Source organism: Lissotriton vulgaris, chromosome 3_2 (genome assembly GCF_964263255.1).
Source record: "Lissotriton vulgaris chromosome 3_2, aLisVul1.2, whole genome shotgun sequence".
Taxonomy (NCBI): Eukaryota; Metazoa; Chordata; class Amphibia; order Caudata; family Salamandridae; genus Lissotriton; species Lissotriton vulgaris.
The window spans coordinates 200,452,991-200,465,190 of record NC_141690.1 but is presented as its reverse complement, the minus strand read 5'-3'; positions in this window follow the sequence as shown (position 1 = coordinate 200,465,190).

Below are 12,200 nucleotides of genomic sequence, written 5' to 3'. Positions count from 1 at the left end.
AGTATTGTATGGCAATCTTTGTTACAATTCACTCCTTAAGTTATGAGAGGAAGCGCAAGAGGAGTAGCCAAACAAGCAAAAAAAGTGTTTTACAATACAAACAAACAAAAGAAAAATGCTTTACAATATAATGTCATTTCCACACTAGAATGTTCTATCTAACTAGTAATCATGTACACAAAAACAATGTTTTTTAAGTAAAGCATTTTAATAATGCCGAAGGCTCTTCATCTACTTCTATCTCGACCCAGAGATATTTGGCAGCCTTTCCGCGAATATCTTTTCACCCTTGTACATGACTCCACTGATTAGTAATAAAACCCTTTTCCCCCATATCTATTGACATATCCACCTATGTTCCACTCAAACACAGTTCGATTCTATTGAAAACTGTTAAACTTGTGCATTTGTGATGATATATGATATTTGATACTATTTGCTTATGACATGTTCGTTGATGTGATTCGACAGCTTGCTGTTGTTGTCTGTTTACTTATAGTGAAAACTAATAAAGACAATTAAAAAAAAAAAATCATGCCCAAGGCATCCAATAAATCATGAAACATGTACAGATAAAGCTCTTTTTTCAGAAATTATACAGGAGATTACTTAATAATAATAATAATAATAATAATAATAATAATAAAGAGTTTGTAAAGCGCATGGTTACACTAGCCAGTGTGTCCCGCGCTGCGGTCAGAGGATGCTACAGAGATGTAAAAAGCGAGCAGGCTGAGCCAAAAGGAACTCTATGTCTGGAGGAGCCATGTCTTCAGTTTTTTCCGAAAGATTTTTTCAGATTGTTCCATCCGAAGATCCAGGGGAAGCGCATTGCACTGTTTAGCGGCCAGGTAGCGGAAGGATCGCCGCGCCCATTCTCATTCTTTTTATTACTGGGACTTGAACCAGCCCTGAGAGGCCCTGGTTGGAGTATTGGGGAACAGTAGGTTGTATAAATAATTTGGGCCTCTCCTCTTCAGGATCCGTTGACTAATACATAGGGCCTTGAATAGATTTCTTTCCTTTATTGGGAGCCAGTGTAGAGTAGTTCGGGCATTTTTGGATGAGGCTCTCCTAGGAAGCATCAGGACTAGGCGGGCAGCAGCATTTTGGATGTATTGTAATCTTTGCACGCTCTTTTTACTGGCGCCTATGTAGAGTTCATTCCCGTAGTCCAAGCGAGAGGTGACAAATGCGTGGACTAGGGTTTTCCTGGCAGCTACCGGGAGCACATCTAAGGTCTTCCGGAGGCCCTTCATCATGCCAAAGCACTTTCCCGCCACAGTCCTGGTGTGGTGATCGATTATAGTCTAGCCACATCCCTAGGTTCTTAACCTCCTCCTTTGGGGTGGAGGTGGTGCCCAGAGTCTGCGGCCACCATCTAGGTGACCCTATTGAGGGAGCCTTGCCCAGAATTAGGACCTCGGTCTTGCCACCATTCAGCTTTAAGCAGTTGTTAGCCATCCAGACTGCAAGTCCTGTAGGCATGTGGAAAAGTTAGCGGCAGCTTCTTTTTTGAGATTGGGACAGGGATACGACAAGCTGCGTGTCATCCGCATATGACACAACACTGATGCCGTATTTTTCAATGATCTTAGACAGAAGAGCCATATACAGATTAAAAAGCGTAGGACTGAGTATAGAGCCCTGTGGAACCCCACTGACCTAACCTGATATTCTTGGAGTAGTACTGCCCTTGGGATACTTGAAAGCTCCTGTCCTGTAGGAAGGAGTTTAACCATTTCAGAGCCAGGATGGTCAGTCCACTTTCCTTAGGGCGCTGAAGAAGTATGGGATGGGCCACGGTGTTGAATGCAGTGCTGAGGTCCAACAGAATCAGTGCCACCATTTTTCCTGCATCGACCTGTCTGCAGATGGTTTCAGTGGACAGAAGCAGCGCTGACTCTGTGGAATATGTTGCCCAGAAGCCCGATTGCGTGGGGTGGAGTAGACTAGCCTGGTTCATGTGCACGATTAACTGAGCATTGACCGTCTTTTCCGCGTTCTTGGCGAAGAAAGGCAGGAGTGATATTGGTCGGAGATTCTCCAACTGGCTGGCGCTAGCCCCGGGTCTCTTTTTAATGGGGACAGCCACTGCCTCTTTCCACCTTTGAGGGACTACTCCAGCCTCAAAAGAGAGTCTGATGAGGTGCCTAATGTAAGGACCCAGAATGTCCATACTCTCCCTCATATTTCTCGGTTTAATAGGATCTCTCGGGGAGCCTGACTTGATTTTCAAAGCTATGGATTTGAGGTCATCCAAGGAGGGAAGGCTGAAACTGGAGAGGCGGGAAGCTTCCTCCATATGACATACTCCTGTCCTATCAGATTTACCGTTGTGTGCCTCCTCCGGAAGGTGCACAGACATAATATCGAGTCCAAAATATTGTTTGGACATAATATCGAGTAAATAATATAGACTGGACAAAATATCGACTGGACAGAATATCGACTACAAAAATATCGTTTTTAAGGTAAGTGAAGTAATATCGACTGTATAAAATATAGATAGCAAAAATATCGATTTTTTAATAATATATAATATTTTATAGTGTATTTTTATGTAATATTATGTGTGATAAGTGTGTATTTATGTTATAAATAATTTTAATAAATGATTTTTGTTTTTATAATTATTGCGTAATGTAATTCTGTAGCGGGTTGTGGGTTTATAGGGGAATAGGGTGGGAAGTAATTTAATTATAATTAATTAAATATGTACATTTATTAATTGATATTAATTTGTAATTAATTGTTAATTAATTTATATGTGTCAATTAATTTAATAGTAATTGCAAAATAATTATTAATAATTGATTAATTGGTAAATATGTAAATTTTACTAATTTAATGCAGTAGCGTGTTGTGGGATTATAGGGGAATAGGGTGGGAAGTAATTTAATTAAAAATAATTAAATATGTAAATATATTTATTGATAGTAATTAGTAATTAATTGTTAATTAATTTAGATGTGTTAATTAATTTAATAATAATTGTTAATTATTGTATATTAATTGATTAATTGGTTATTATGTGATTTTTACTAATTTAATTTCTGTAGCGGGTTGTGAGTTTATAGGGGCATAGGGTGGAAAGTAATATATTAATAATTAATTAAATAATAAAATAAAATACACGTTATTTATTTGGAAATAATAGTGAAATAATTCTTAATTATTAAAAAATGAATTGTTTATGTTTAATTAATTTGTATTAATAGGTGAATAATTAAAAGAATTATTGTTAATTAGTAAATGTCCATTATTATTTATTCTATTACATAAAAATTTTATTTGATTTTTAATAATTATTATCAGTAGTTTCTTGTTAGATTTTTGATTTATATATGAAAGATTTACTTTCCCTAATGTTGTATTCTCTGGAGTGTGAATTCTAATTTTTACAACTACGCTTTCCAACGCTTTCCTTACTGTTGCACCCACTGGAGTTGGAATAGTAATTTTAACCCCTACGCTATCCAACGCTTTCCCTACTGTTGCACCCACTGGAGTGGGAATAGTAATTTTAACCCCTATGCTATCCAACGCTTTCCCTAATGTTGCACCCACTGGAGTGGGAATAGTAAATTTAACCCCTACGCTATCCAACACTTTCCCTACTGTTGCACTCTTTGGAGTGGGAATAGTAATTTTAACCCCTACGCTATCCAATGCTTTCCCTACTGTTGCACCCACTGGAGTGGGAATAGTAATTTTAACCCCTACGCTATCCAAAGCTTTCCCTACTTTTGCACCCACTGGAGTGGGAATAGTAATTTTAACCCCTACGCTATCCAACGCTTTCCCTACTGTTGCACCCACTGGAGTGGGAATAGTAATTGTAACCCCTACGCTATCCAACGCTTTCCCTACTGTTGCACTCTTTGGAGTGGGATTAGTAATTTTAACCCCTACGCTATCCAACGCTTTCTCTACTGTTGCACCCACTGGAGTGGGAATAGTAATTTTAACCCCTACGCTATCCAACGCTTTCCCTACTTTTGCACCCACTGGGGTGGGAATAGTAATTTTAACCCCTACGCTATCCAACGCTTACCCTACTGTAGCACCCACTGGAGTGGGAATAGTAATTTTAACCCCTACGCTATCCAACCCTTTCCCTACTGTTGCACCCACTGGAGTGGGAATAGTAATTTTTACCCCTACGCTATCCAGCGCTTTCCCTACTGTTGCACCCACTGGAGTGGGAATAGTAAATTTTACCCCTACGCTATCCAACGCTTTCCCTACTGTTGCACCCACTGGAGTGGGAATAGTAAATTTTACCCCTACACTATCCAACGCTTTAGCTATTGTAGAATTCACTACAGTTGTTACAATAATTGTTAACTATTTTGCTATGCTACAGTAAAATTATTATATATGTTTATTTAATATAAAAAAAATATATAAATATATATGTCTTATTTTTTTAGATTTATTTTTATTTTAAAATAAATAATTATTTATATATAACATTATTTTAATAATTTAAAGTAAGTTTAGACTAAACATATTTATTACTACATTAGTATTAACTTAATTTAAAGACATTTAAAAAAAACGATATTTTTTACAGTCTATATTTTAGTAACTCGATATTTTAGAGTCGATATTTTTGTACTTACCTGTTTAAAGATAGCCAGTCGATATTTTGTCCATCGATATTTTGTCAACGATATTTTGTCAACTCGATATTTGTGAGGTCGATATTATTTCAGTGATCCCCTCCGGAAAGGTTGAATAGATCCTCTCTACTTTATCAGAGAAATAATCTGCAATCAAGTTGCAAGATTCAAGAGAGTCTTTACTAGGGGCGGAGGTTCTGTCAAGGGACGAAAGCTCTTTTAAAATCACAAATAGCTCTCTAGGGGAATTTTCGGCTAGTTCAATCTTCATATTATATTACGCAGCTCGCGTCTTCCTTAATAGCAATAGCGCAAAGCTATTAATGTATTTTGAAATCATTGTTAATAGCAACGCTGACAACCTGTATCCTGCTGGTGTTGTTATGCTACACCAAAGAGTAGAAGGGGAGAGGGTAAAAAGCAAAACTGAACAAATACTGGAAAAACATAGTGATTAAACAGCACAGAGCAACCCACAAGGAAGACTATCTAAAAACACATAAATTCTTATGAAGTGCTGGTGTTGCAAGTAGAAAAGAAAACAGACTGAGACAAAAAGCAGTGGAAGAACACTCCCAAAAAACAGGAGGCCACACTTGGTCCATGCTCCAGGATGTGGAGAAAAACACCAACAGAAAGTGAAGCCAACATTTGCTAACCAGACAGCAGCCAGCAAATAAGACCAACAATGAAGCCACCGAATATTAAGCAGTTGGCGGGCTCTAAGCACCCTGTATGTAAACAAAATGTCCCAGGAGAGACATAAAAAGACAAAATAATGCAGTAATGCTGTCACAAGATGTGCTACATTACGCTGCATAATTTGGCATTTTTTGCCACATAATTTATTCAACCCTGCTATATTATTAAGTCTTACCCAGCTTGCATAATTCCAATGACGATTCAGATTACAGTCTATGGTGGGATCAAAGGTCTTTCGAAAACCTTCCCCGAATTTTCAAAAACACTGCGTTGCCATAGTAATTGCAGATCACGCTATGTATACATGGCAAGTTATAATAACAGTGTTTATCTGTTTCTGGGATACATTGTTAAGAAACTAATGGGGTCATTTAGATTCCGGTCTAAATTGCAGGTGCAATAACACAGTGCCAAATATCGATCGCCTTGGGTGTGAGGTGTATGGTTTCATTCGATCAATCTTCATTTATGTTTAAAAAAAGATAATGACTAAGGTGGAGAAGTATTTGTGTTCCCATTTTATCAATGTTATGTTTGATTTTTTTCACTGTCAGTTGCTTTCAGGTCCTGGAGTACAACAGGAGTGTGTGTGACTTGTGACTTGCACTGAGCTCCCAAGCAGCACTAGTGCTAAAACTGGTGTAATTATCATTTTAACACTGCCTCTTTGGGGTAAACTACACATTCAGGGCCAGATGTAGGTGGCAAAATACCGGTCAGTAACGGCCGATTTCGGCCGTTACCAACCGGTATTTGGAGTTTCAGATGTAGGGTGCCTTAAAATTACCGATTTTGTAAATTTACAGATTCAATAAATTTACCGATTCTGTAAATTACTGAATCTGTAAATTTACCGAATCAGTAATTTGTGATGTAGGTGGCACTGAAAACAGTGCCACAGACCCTTCAGAATTCGTTATTTACCATCAAATATTATTTGATGGTAAATAACGAATTCCTGTGTACATGCACATCTGTGCATGTACACCTGTCCTTAGGGCATGAATGTGTGTCACATGGTACACAAGCCTGAATCAGGGGTGCAACAGGGTGTCAAAGTGACACCCTGTCCCCCTTGTCAATTCGGTAATTTTACCGAATGGTATTTACCGATTCGGTAATTGCCATTGGTTCCTATGGGCCTCAAGGCCCATAGGAATCAATGGCAATTACCGAATCGGTAAATACTGAATGTTACAGATTCATTAAATAATTCTGTACAAATACCTACATAGCATTTACCGATTTGTAAATACTGAATCAGTAAAATTCGGTATTTACGAATCGGTAAATACTAATTACCTACATCGGGCCCTAAGTGACATTATTTAAAATGATAGTAGTACAAAAGTTTCCTGAATGTAACAAGTCTGGAAAGCATTCCGGAACATGAAAGGATGAAGAAACTTGACCCTATAATCGAGATAACAACATATCTGCAAGCAAACTTTAGGCTTTCGATAGAGATTGGCGGACTGATATCCTGTCCACTGTATTACATGTGTCATAGACTACAACGCAATTGTAATACAGCAACCAGAACAACTGCCTAGTTTGCGAAAGAGTTTCCATCCACTAAACTATAAATAAAGTCCTTTGTTAGCTTGGTATGAATCAGATAGACAAGAATTCCCAGGCAAGTAAGTAGTAGTCTTCAAAATTCTAAGCCAAAAATCTGGGATATCCTCTGAGGAATTCAGCCATGCAGCCACGCTTTATATGAATGTATGTCCATTTCAAGACTGCAGTTGAAAAATTGTCACTAATAGATACCTAACTGTATATTCTAGGCATTCTGTTAAAATAGCAAAGGGTTGAAGTATTTGCAGTCATAGGCGATATTCTGCTTTTATTCTTAATTTACAGCTAATGCGTAAGGAAGGAACCGCTATGAAATAGTTCTGTTACATTGTAGCTTATTAGAGTCTATGATGCAACTTAATAACATTTTTTAAATGTTTAACTTACACACACAAATCGCCTTTTTTATGAGTACAAAATCATCTTGGGAGAACACTAAATTGGTTTTGCACTCAGAAAGGAATTATAAGGAAAGTGCCCCTTTTTGCATGGTTACCCCCCACTTTTTGCCTGATATCTGATGCACTTTGACGTAGGGTGCACGGGGTCCCTGCCAATCAGGCTTTCAGTGCCTGTGTTCTTTCCCAAAACTGCACCCTTGTTTCCACAATTGGCACATCTCTGGCCCTCATGTAAGTCACTTGTAAAAGGTACCACTTTGTGATCGAAGAGGATCTCTAAGGGCTGCAGCATGTACTGAGCCACGCCCAGAGACCCCTCACCTAACACATACACACTGCCATTGCAGATTGTGTGTTTTGGGCAGACAAAACTGAAGAGTCAACATGGCACACATCCCTGTGACCATGCCCACAAACACTGCCTGTGGCATAGGCAATAGTAAACAAAACGAAATGCCAGTACTGCAATGTTATTTTACCATTATTAGAAGACACAATGAATAAAACAATTGTCCTTTCCAAAATCAATATTTGAGTTTGAATTCAATAAAGATTAATTTTATTTGTATCTATAAAAAAAATATATATATTTTTTTTACAATTTTCTCTAAAGTCTCAAAATATATAATCAGCTCAATTCTTACTTACTTGTATTATGGAGCCCCTTTTAGAATTGAAATTGACAATCATACTCTAAAACCAACTATATACACCACATATACACCGTGTCAGAGTCATACACCTATTATACTATTTCACCCATCCAACCATACATTCTCACATCATACATACCCAGAAATGCCCGCCCTGGGAATGTTTTATTGAACCCTATTTATGGGTCCAAACATCTAGAATGAGATTATACTCACCCTCTCCCTAATAAAAGGCGAATCCGTAGTGCCAGACCATAAAATAGTACTGTTAGACTTGGTATACCTTGTATCGCCATCCCATAGGAAATTAGTGACAATTTCACTCCTGCTGACCAAGGGCCTGGGGGCTACGTGTTGTGGCACGGGCAGATTGCTCACACATGCCATATGGCTATCACACTTCACCTATTGTAACAAGCAGATGAAAACATGCAGAACTTCAACCTCTGACTGCCTGCCCAAGATATATATGGGTACCCCTCCATCTGTGTTTCTTCAATTTGGACCCTCTTGCACAAAACACTTCCACGAGTTCAGAGGACCTGGAACCACAACAGTACTAGTGCGGCTCTTCTGGCACGGTGGACAGGAACTTTGGGCACCAGGAATTGCATACCTTGTGGAATGTGGAACCAAAATTATCAACACAGGATGATGGGACACTACCGGGAGGGTGGCATGTCTACATATAATGCAATATACTGTATAATGCAGTATACTGTATCAGTGTTTGACTGCTGTTGTACCTTTTGGTTCTGTTCTTCACAATGGAAATAACAAATAAAAAATGTATTCCTGACAGGTTATAAGATATTATGGGATTTATATTTCAGCAGAGGGGATAGCCATCATGCCGGGTCTGGTGGCTCAGTGGACTAATGCATCCACTGCAGGGGCCTGTGTTCAACCTCATGGTTACAGGTTCAAATCCTGACGGGTCCACAGAGTCTTTTTTTATCCATCTGAAGTTGATAAAAATGAGTACCATTGAGTTGAGTAACAATGAACATGTGTTATTCAGCACCAGGATACCCTGTTGTGGTGAACGTGTGCTTTACAAATACATGTTATGTTGTGATGGAGTAACCCATCCGTCTAAATCAGGCTCATAATGTAACAAACCATTGCAAAAATAATTACATTTACGGTCATTAGAAGTATGGGCAATACATTTACTGATTCTATTTTTTAAAGAATTGTGTCCTCATTAAATAAAGTCACACTACAGTTCTTAGGTTAAAACCAAGCTGCCAAGTACAACTCACCTATAATGATCTAATTGAATCATGTATTTAAGGCCCAGTTTTGGGGGTAAAATATGATCACGGCTGCCAATGCCAAAATACTTTTCAACAGAACAGAGCACAAAACAGCTCAATATTATGCTTGAGTATCTCAACATAGCACACTCTCCAGAGGGCAAATTTCAAGTAGTGGGTTTTAATTTGCTTGGCCAATAGCCATCTGTTCGAGCCACCATCCTGATTCATACTGGTACTAGAAGCCAAGAAATCTTATTCTAGAGCTAATTCCAAAACACAGTCAGACAATAATCTTGTATTCAATAATCTGTCTGCATGGGGATGAATCATAAGAAAACTAGACCACTGTGGCCCTAGGGAAATGGGATGATAGTCTTCTATGACCACACAAATGAAAGTGGTACATGCTATAGAACCACAATGGGACTGATGCCACTATAACTATTGTAAACTATTGCAATATTACCGAAGGCCCCCACATAACACAACCAACAGATGTCCCTCGGCCCTCTTGTTTGGAAGGACAGCAAACACAAGACTACCACAATGAGGGAGTGAGCAGACATGTATCTCCACCAATCTAGACTGGAACAAGTCTCAAAATGTCAAAAGGAAAAAGCCAATAGCAAGTGTCATGTCAAAATGTCAACACTCAATACAGTCGGATGTGTAGTGTGAAAGCACAAGCAAAAAAGAAACTAGGGCATCACGAGCATTTTTGATCACCTGTTGGAAGAGGCTCAATAATAGAACTCATACGCCATATCATATGTTCTCAAGAAAAACACTTTACTTCATGAGCAAACATTGGGAACAGCAGTGTGTAGCACGGCCACCGCATCATTCTCCACCTCAAGTGGACAGAATGATAAAGCGTAAGAAAGAGATGGCTATCCAACAGCGCCGACATCCTAGCACCACTGAAAAAACGACAAAGCAAACAAAGCAAACTTGGCTGCAAGAAGGCCTCATGGTTCAACGATGATCTTAAGAAATCTTAAGAAATCCAAGAAACTCTGCCGCTCCCTTGAGAAGGCCTGGAAAAAAGACCCAACCACCAGCACCAAGGACGCCTTCAAAAACGCCACCCGCATACACCATCAACTGATCCGAAAGGCCAAGAAAACCGCCTTCAAGGAACGACTAGATAACAACGCCCACAACAGCAAGGAACTTTTCAACATCGTCAAGGAATTTACCAATCTCTCGGCCAACTCTAACAACATCACCCCCTCTCAAGCCCTCTGCGACTCCCTAGCCTCATTCTTCCACAACAAAATTGCAGACATCCACAACAGCTTCGACAACCAACCCGGAGACCAACCCACCCAACCATCTACTGGACCTTCACCCCCCTCAAACATCCTTAATGACTGGAACACAATCTCCACTGAGGACACCATCCGCCTGATGAACTCCATCCACTCAGGATCCCCCACAGACCCATGCCCTCACCACATCTTCAACAAAGCAGACTCCATCATAGCACCGCACCTCCGAGACGTCATCAACTGCTCCTTCAAATCCGCCACCTTCCCGGAAAGCTGGAAACACGCTGAACTCAGCGCCCTTCTGAAAAAACCCACAGCGGACCCCACCGAATTCAAAAATTACCGCCCCATCTCGCTCCTTCCATTCCCGGCCAAAGTCATCGAGAAAGCTGTCAACAACCAGCTCGCCGCCTTCCTCGAAGCCAACAAATCCCTCGACTCCTCACAGTCCGGCTTCCGAGCAAAACACAGCACTGAGACCGCCCTCATCGCAGCAACAGACGACATTCGAACTCTACTGGACAATGGAGACACAGTCGCCCTCATCCTCCTCGACCTCTCCGCAGCCTTTGACACAGTCTGCCATAGCACCCTTCTACAGCGCCTCAGAAACATCGGAATCCAAGGAAAAGCACTGGAATGGATCACCTCGTTCCTCACCGGAAGAACCCAGAAAGTCCGCCTCCCACCATTCAAGTCAGAGGCCACTGAAGTCATCTGCGGCGTACCACAAGGATCTTCACTCAGCCCCACCCTTTTCAACGTATACATGAGCCCCCTCGCGGCCATCGCCCACCAACACAACCTCAACATCATCTCCTACGCGGATGACACTCAACTGATCCTATCACTCACCAATGACCCTAGCACCGCCAAAACTAACCTACACGAAGGAATGAAAGAAGTAGCCGAATGGATGAAACACAGCCGTCTGAAACTGAACTCTGATAAAACAGAAGTCCTCATCCTAGGTACCTCCCCCTCCACATGGGACTACTCTTGGTGGCCAGAAGCCCTTGGAAAAGCACCCATCCCGACAGACCACGCACGGAACCTGGGCGTCATTCTGGATTCCTCACTTTCTATGAACAGACAAGTCAACGCCGTCTCCTCATCCTGCTTCAACATTCTTCGCATGCTCAAAAAAACATTTCGTTGGATCCCCACCGAAACTAGGAAAACGGTCACCCACGCTCTGGTCACGAGCCGACTGGACTATGGAAACACCCTCTACGCCGGGACTACCGCTAAACTCCAGAAAAAACTCCAACGAATCCAAAACGCCTCAGCCAGGCTCATATTAGACATCCCGCGTAAAGAACATATCTCTGGTCACCTGAAAAACCTCCACTGGCTTCCCGTCAATAAGAGGATCACTTTCCGGCTCCTAACCCACGCACACAAAGCACTCTACGAAATCGGACCAGAATGCCTCAACACACGACTGTCCTTCTACACCCCCTCCCGCCAGCTTCGATCTTCCAACCAAGCCCTTGCCACTGTACCTCGCATCAACAAGACCACCATGGGAGGTAGATCCTTCTCCTACCTGGCAGCTAAAACCTGGAACTCACTTCCCACTTACCTTCGCCTTACCCAGAACCACCTAGCATTCAGAAAGCAACTTAAAACATGGATATTTGACAAGTAATTCCCCACCCCTCCTTAAGCGCCTTGAGACCCTCTGGGTATGTAGTGCGCT